The sequence below is a fragment of the Anopheles gambiae genome, chromosome 3 (genome assembly GCF_943734735.2).
Source record: "Anopheles gambiae chromosome 3, idAnoGambNW_F1_1, whole genome shotgun sequence".
Taxonomy (NCBI): Eukaryota; Metazoa; Arthropoda; class Insecta; order Diptera; family Culicidae; genus Anopheles; species Anopheles gambiae.
The window spans coordinates 94,462,291-94,470,346 of NC_064602.1; the positions used below are offsets into that span (position 1 = coordinate 94,462,291).

At 45.0% G+C, this 8,056-nt stretch overlaps 1 protein-coding gene across 18 annotated transcripts in view; it reads right to left on the reverse strand.

Moving 5' to 3' along the window:
* Window positions 1-6,504, reverse strand: part of LOC1280613 (heterogeneous nuclear ribonucleoprotein L) — a 175,039-nt gene extending 168,535 nt beyond the window's left edge. For 9 of the 18 annotated variants that reach the window (XM_061658909.1, XM_061658908.1, XM_061658906.1 and 6 more), the window contains exon 1: window positions 6,348-6,503. The gene's annotated coding sequence lies outside the window, so the exon portion shown is untranslated. Of the gene's footprint in view, window positions 1-4,837 lie in introns of all 18 variants that reach the window. The other 9 variants (XM_061658910.1, XM_061658907.1, XM_061658894.1 and 6 more) reach the window with 7 other exon arrangements.
* Between the last annotated feature and the right edge of the window lie 1,552 nt (window positions 6,505-8,056).

Sequence of the window (8,056 nt, forward strand, 5' to 3'; positions counted from 1 at the left end):
ATAAGCAATTGTACCCAATGTGCCGCCGACCGGCAACAAAACGCGTAGCTCGCCGTGATTGGAAAAACTTTCGAAACGCACACACACACACGCACACACCAAAACGAAGAAAAAGGCCCACACCGGAGGCTGACCGCTGCCTCTGATTTGGGGTTTGTTTTCTTCTGTTTATGCAATTGTCACTTTTCACCAGCCAGCCACCATCCAAAAACCTTCCTGCCTCGGAGAGAGTATGCGTATGTGTGTGTTTATGTGACAGCCAGACACAGCTCAACGTGTTGGGAGATGAATAAACCACCCCAAAAAGGAAATGCTTTCGCGCTTATCACACCGCGTAAAAATGAGTTTTCACCACGAAGTGGATTTTAATCTGTCAAAACCCTTTCCTGCCACACAGCAATACACCCAATGCCGGCTCTCGTGCCAAATACGGTGCGTGCGGTGATGGGGTTGTATGGAAAACCGGAAATGTCAAAAACTCGCCCTACAGGACCACGACCTGTCAAAGAACTGTCTCCGCGCGCGCACAAACACACACACACACATACACATAGGAAAGCAACAAGGGCAAGGACTGTCAAAAAATCCGGCCCCGGCCCCGAAAATGCTCTTCCAGCGCACCACAAACACTGGCGAAAACGCTGGGAAAACTACGCGACCCAACACACACACACAGACATACACAACCCCAAGCCTCACACTGTAGCGATGGGAAAATGGTGATTTCTCTCCTTGCGTGTGTATAGGGGCTCTTCCTTGGTGGATGGAACGAAACACAACACGTGCACCAATGGCTACGGGGGCGACCGGAAAAATGGACTGGTTGTACAAATTTACACACACACACGCGCGCAGGCCAATGTGTTCGAGGGAAAAAGGACACTTTTCCAGCGACGGAGATAGAAAAAAGCGAGAGAGAGAGCGAGAAATAGGTAGCAGGAGAGCGTAAGAGAGTGAGAGAAAAAATGGGCTTCGCTGGAGGCAATTTGTCTGGCTCGGTTTCCACACGCTTTTCCACACGCATACACACACAAACAGAATTTTCCTAAACCGGCCTCTCGCTCGCTTCGCTCGGACCGTTGTGAACGGCCAACCATTTGCATTGGGGCGGCGCGTTTTGTATGAAGGAAAATGTCGGCCGGCCGCACACAACCAAAACCTTGGCCTCCTCGCCGTCACCACCGGAGGGGTTGCTATGACAGCTCGCAGCAAACGTCATGGGGCGAGGTGAGATGGAAAACAACCCCAAACACACACACAGGCGCACACACACGCGTACAAATCAAGGAAGTTTTAAGGTTCGAGAAGCTTTCCCTACTTGGATGCGCGTTTACGCATCAAGTGACAAATTAAAACGAAAAAATGCTTTTCCTCCATATATTGGTCAGACCCAGAGATGAAGATTTGCATGCTCGAGAAGAGCTCTGATAAAGAAAATGAAAACAAAGAGCCAACAAGAAGTGAAGAGCGAACCAACAAAAAAAACAGCACGCTTGAAGAGACGTTTACTGCGGCCACTGAACTTCACCACCACCGGCAGAGATGATGATAAAACGAGGCAATAAGAGGCACTCAAACACATACACACACACACACACACACACATGTACTGGAGAGTGCTAGAAAATGAAGGAAAAAAGCCCATCAACTATGCATATTTTCCACAAACGATGGAAAAGGCAGGAAGAAGGGTGAGGAAATATGATAATTACGAAGGAGGGGGTGCGTCACCTAATCAGCTATCGGTCGTGCAAGCAAGTGTACCGTGAGATACCGATGCAACCGACCAGTGTGTGTGTGTGTGTATGTGTGTCGGAAAATTCGGTTTCTCCCCATTTTAGTTTCAAATTTACATTTTTTTTTTGTCTTCTTCTTCTTCTTCTTTTCATTTTCATCGTTTTCTTCTTCCATCTTGTTTTCCGGCTTCTACGCGCCAGCAGCAGGCTTTTGCGTACATGCGCACGAATATACGCGCGTGTTCGCTGTGTGCGTCCGCCGTGTGCGCAACTACGCGACTGTGTGTGTGTGTGTGTGTGTGTGTGTGTGTGTGTGTGTGGGGCGATTGGGAGTCACCAACCTCCACCAACCACCACCTACGGCGCCTGTGTGTGTGTTTACATCGGATGGGTGAATTTACAGCGGGTTTTTTTTTTCATGTCTGAACATTTCTCGAACTCTACACCGGTTTTGGGAAAGCGAAAAGAAATGGAAATCAGTTGTAAGTTTCCTTCACCTTCAAACAAAAAAATGGACGGCATTTGCCCACGCGGTTTGCACACCACTGCCCGACTACTGTCATCTTGAACGCGAACGCACGCGGTGAGCAATTACAACAACAACGGTGTTTGACAGTTTGTTCTCTCTTCACGCGTTTTGTCACGCGCACGCACCTGAATGTGTGTGTGTTTCTATTGTTTTACAGCAAATTGTTCGGGGTTCGATCGACCCAGACAAGCTGCGTGAGCGTGAGAAGCTTCCCGATACCGATTCACTCTCATTCATCTCACAGAAGACACGCCGTTCTCACTCGGAGTCGTGTGTTTTCTTACAAAGTTCTTCCTCTTTTTTTGTACGGTATAGGCAGCGGAAGGAAGGGGATGTGAAGCATCTTTGTGATAGGAAAGATTCCTCCACTCACACGCACTTAATCGCAATGCTAGCAGCTCCGCTCGTTTCAGGTGGCTGCGGTGTGCAAGTGATGATAGCGTGAGGTGAGCACGAGATATGGAAACACGGAGCAATGTGGTGGACCTTTGGCAACGGCGCTATAGGCTCAGGTCCGGCTTGAGTTGATACTTTGACAAGCTCTTATTACAACAATAAAAACTGTTGTTCTGTCACAAAACGATACATACTTTATCAATTTAAATCCAACAAAACTGTTAATTACTATAGAAATTCAGCGTTATGTAAAGTAAATTTCGCTTTGATTTTTTATTCAAAGGAAGCTGTCAAATAGGCACTTATTGCTTAAAAAAAGATACTATTTTCAGCATGAAACATATTGGTTGCAGTAAAATTATTTCTTTTAGTTAAGTTCCTCAACAACGTCTACAATATGTTTTCTAGGTACACTGTTTAAACGTTCCCGAGGAATCCATGGAACTCGAATATCTGCCGTAGTCGAATTACACTTTTTCGCCTGAAATTCATAAGATTACTCAGTATTTTTTATTAAACTTAATTCTTTTATACACTTTATCATTTATTTGACACGGTTAGTGTAGAAACGCGAAGTGATTCTAATATGCCTGGCTTTTAAACAGATTAAATTTTGTACCAAATGCAATTTATACTGAATTGGACAATTCTTGAAACAAATTTTGCTGATTTGATATTTGATCCATCAAATTTAGAAAACCACGTTTCTCCGAATCCGCGCATATGTCGAGGACCACTCCTCTGGGTAACAGAATGTATTTTTAAAAATAACAAATTACAATGTTTGATGCAACCGGATGACCAGTAATTTTGTGATTGTTTTAATTACATGGTAGATAGGCCTATGAACCATAGTCTTTGAAGGCTAAGGTTGTATGTCCGTAACTAATCTCGGTATAATGGAATGAAATGCCAAGAGACAGGCAAAGATCTACTCTTGTAATAATGAATTTGTGTGAAATATCGTATTGTGCGTGATTTAAAAAAAAATCCGTATGAATGACCATATCGCTCCATGTTCCCATAAACGTTTCGAACAGACCACTACTCTATTATCTCTATACAGGGGGTCCCCGAGATACACGGTTAATGGGGACCGAAAACGGCCGCAAAATACCGCGTATCTCGAATTTCCGCGTAAGTCGAATCTCGCGATTTTCAGCTAAAATATCACTAATTTGTGTGTAATGTTGCAAGTAGGGGGCGGTTCTAGTCACTTTATGAACTATTTGATATGATTCTGACTGAATATAACTGTTTTAAACCTTTTGAAATTGTTTTTAACATTCGATCAAAACGGAAATTATTTGGCAATTTACAATTGATGTGTCAAATCAGTACAATTTGTTCAAAGAATTGTCAAATTTAGAAAACCGCGTATCTCCGAATCCGCGTTTAAGAGGTACCGTGTATCTCGGGGACCGCCTGTACATATCTCCCTTCTTCTTCTGGCTTGCGCCGTGGACTCATCATTCGCATGAGCAAAAATGAGACACATCCGACAGAACCATGTGCGGAAACGGAAAGGCATCCTCCAAGAAGGTAAAGAGAAAGAAGAAAAAAATACCCTTTTGTACTGGCTACCGTCTGTTCGCCCATCGACCACAAAACAAAAGCCATCGGAGAGTTTGAGTTTAATTGATTACAAACCGAATCAAACTGAGGCAAACGTCACAAACACACCCGTTTGTTCCCTTCTGCCCATTTGCCCTTCTCAATGCATCAGCTATTTTCAAGCAAAAGATCAATAAAAACACAACCCCCATCGTCGGCGGCGACGGCGGAAAAACATGGCCAACTACTCTACTACCACTACCACACCACCGTCACCAGTGCGCGCGCGAGCTGTCAAAACGCAGAGTGTGCGGCCTGTCTGTGCGGCAAAGTAAACAACGCGCTACAACGACACAACCAGCAGCAGCAAAAAAGCACCGATGGATGGACGGTGTGCCCGCCCTGGTGCGGCTCAAAAAGGGCTTCCGATTTGTTTACCATCATGGAGGCTGTAGTAAAAAAAAGGAAATAACAACAACAATAACAGCTAATGCAGTCAAGAGGAGAGAGCATGCACTGTCATATCACACCCCCTTGGGATGATTAGAGGGCGTCTCGAGCTGGAAAAGATGTGACCAAAGCAGCAATGCTTGCCAAACACAACAAACAACTAATTGCTTACGATTCGCCATTTGTTTAATTTTGTTGAAGCAGCTTTGCCGGCACTGTTGGAAGGATTAGATAACACAGAGACACGCGCTCACACACCCATACACACCCATACACACACACAAACACACTCTGCCTGGAATTTTCAGTCTCGAGGTCTCGAGGTTAGTTTTCGTTCAGTCAGCAATAAAATTCTTTCTAATGTCTCTTCTATACACGTTTTAAGCTTAGCGACCGCACACACATTAAAAAAACTTTCTTCTGCCAATCGACCAAGTCTGAAGTAGGACCAAACCTTAGATGAAAAGCAATCGAAGAAAAACTGGACCGAGCACACTACTAACAGAGCGCAAAACGGGAAAGCGAACCGAAAGCCATTATTCATCCCGGGCGGCAATCGAACGGCGGTTCTATTAGACACAAGAAGAAGGAGGGGGGGGGCAAGAAACATCAAACGTGGGGGGGGATCGGTAATAGAGAAACACAAGAGCGCGCGCGCACGCACACGAACAAACCGAACGACGGCGGGGGGGGGGAGCAGCAAACGTTCCGCGCTTCCCATCAAAATGCTACACAGCGGCTAAGATGTGTGTGCGGTACACAGCACACCATCAACGCAACACGCACAAACACACAAACACCCCGAGTCTATTATATCGAATGTAACACACCACAGCAGCCAGACGCCACAATTCCACGTACGGATCGGTGTGTTCGGCCTGCACCGGTCGGAGAAGAATCGCACAGAGAAGGAGAGGGGGGGAGTTTCTATCGATCTCTTTGCTCCGGAACCGGATGCCAGGAGACACACCACACACCGACGCAATTCTAATGCTCCATTAAAGTTTCAGTGGCGGCCGTGTTTCTATCAAGCACCGGGCACACACACACACAAACTAGCACACGCACGCACACTTTTCCGTCACCACAGCCTGCTTCGCTTTTTTTCGTGCAATTGATTTTACACGCGAGAATACAACACAGCCAGCAATCCCGCAATCGCCGCACAATCTAATGGAAGCAAAGCGATACAGAGGGAGAGAGAGAGAGAGAGCGAGAGGGAGGGGGATTGGAGTCTTCTTCCTTCGCTGTGCGACGGCAGCTAAAGGGCAACGCAACGAGACGACACCACGAAGGAGAAGTAGGCAACAAAAAAAGCAGGCAACGCATATAAAACACCGTGTTCAGCGAAAGCGAGCGAGAGTAAGGGAGATAGAACGAGAGACGGGCACGCGTGTGGTGCGAGGTTGTTGTGCCCTCTATTGTTATGCTCCACTTTTGCCCACTGTTTCTTCCACTGCTGCACGCACACACGCACACACACACATACACGTTGGTAAAAGGTGTTTTTCGGTTCGGTTTTTTAGGGGTCGACTGTCACACACACTCCTCTCACCGAAGGAAGGGGGCACACACGGTTTCGTGCTAAAACGCGCTTCTCGTTTACGCCGAAATATGTAAGGTTAAGTTTGAAGGGGGGTGAATTGTTTGAGCTAGAATTGTAAGCGCAATGGCACACATACACTTCTGTATCGGTGAAGAAAACACGGCTGTGGATTGCTGTGCACGGAACACTTCCTTCTCAGAACTCGGCGGGCTCAGGAAAAACGGAAACTAACGCGTACCACGGCGAACGCAACGCTCGAAAGTGTCGAGTGCGAAATTCCGCGAGAGCGCTCGAGCCGTCGACGGACAGAGCCGGGAAGAGTGTAGAGCGTTGCGAGAGCGAGACGGACAGTGCTGCGCGCGAGTGAGCAATTTGAGGGATGAGAGGGTTTGCTTTTTGCCACTCTCTTCGCGCTGCTCCTTCTCGTTCGCACACTCGTGTGACGTAGGATCAACGTTGGCTAGCTTGCAGCCATTGCAGAAGCTAGCCACACTCTTCTTTCTACCCTTATATTGCTATGGGCGAAAGAGAACGAAATACGCAAAAACACGAAGAGAGCGTACGATATACTTTCTCACGTATTGTGTTGCGTCTCTTTCTTGCGCGCACTCTCACCTGCGTCCACCTGTTCTCCCGGACATGGAAGGTCGGAGAGCAACGCCAAGATCGCCGACTCGAGAGAGCACCTACGATTTCTATGGTTTTCTCGCTCTGTCGCAAGCTATCGCTACCCGAATTACGCACTATTTGACATCCCTTTCCTACACCGTTTCTCACAATTCTCACCTGTTCGATTGTTTCGCTCTCCTTTTAACCGCACGCTAAGCGCTAGAGAGCGAGAGCGGAAGTAGAGAAGAAGAACAAAACATGAAATAGAGCACGAAACTGATGCGGCGCACGATTGAAGCGAGATGAGAAAGATAGAAAGAGAGCAAAGGATTATCCGCTTCAGGCAAGCGATATTCCCAAGGAACAAAAATTAGGTTCAATTGACCTGTAGGCGCAAGTAGCTTCCAATACAGCTTCCAGGTGACTTTAGAGTGTAAGCGAACTCTACTGCAGCTTCCAAGCGTTTGCAAGGGAGCATAGGTCCTAAAAACGATGAAACTATTGGTATGGTTTAATGTCAAAACAGTACACAAATAATCGGTAAATTCGTTCATAAGTATTGTAATTTTTTTAATTTTTGTCAAGAAGCTACAACAGGCTATGGATAATTTATTATAATTTATGTTACTTAGCACAGCAAAAGAAAAATGTCCTCAAAAAAATATAAGAAAATGTATAAAATGGACAACGATTCACAATAATTCATTGAGCTCATATCGTTTTTAAGTTTGGATATGTCGTCAGATGATCTTCAGAAAATACACTGCGTTATTTGAGAGAATATGTCCACATGTTTTAGCATGTTTTTTAACAACAAAACATAATGATTTTGGAATATACTTACATTGAAATACAAAACCGTACATACATTTTAAGAAACAATCCATACTTTCGATAAAATTCAACTATTCTAAAGGTTTCAAGTAACGAAATAACTAACGAGTATAACTTGTGATATTAAAAATGTCCAATACCTGCATCCAACGCCATGATATTTTAACAAATTCTTGAGATGACAGATGTCATGTCGATTGAAAGTTTTATCTTCCTTCAAAATATACACAATATCCAATTGCTCGCAATTTTTGATAATTTGTGTTAATTTTTGTTAGGTTAGGAACATAGGTAATAAGTATTATTTAAGCATTTGTGTAACCAAAAGGTAGACAAATAAATATGAATATGAATGAATGAATGAATTGGGTTCAAATTACCAAATTAGTTACAGATGAGTTG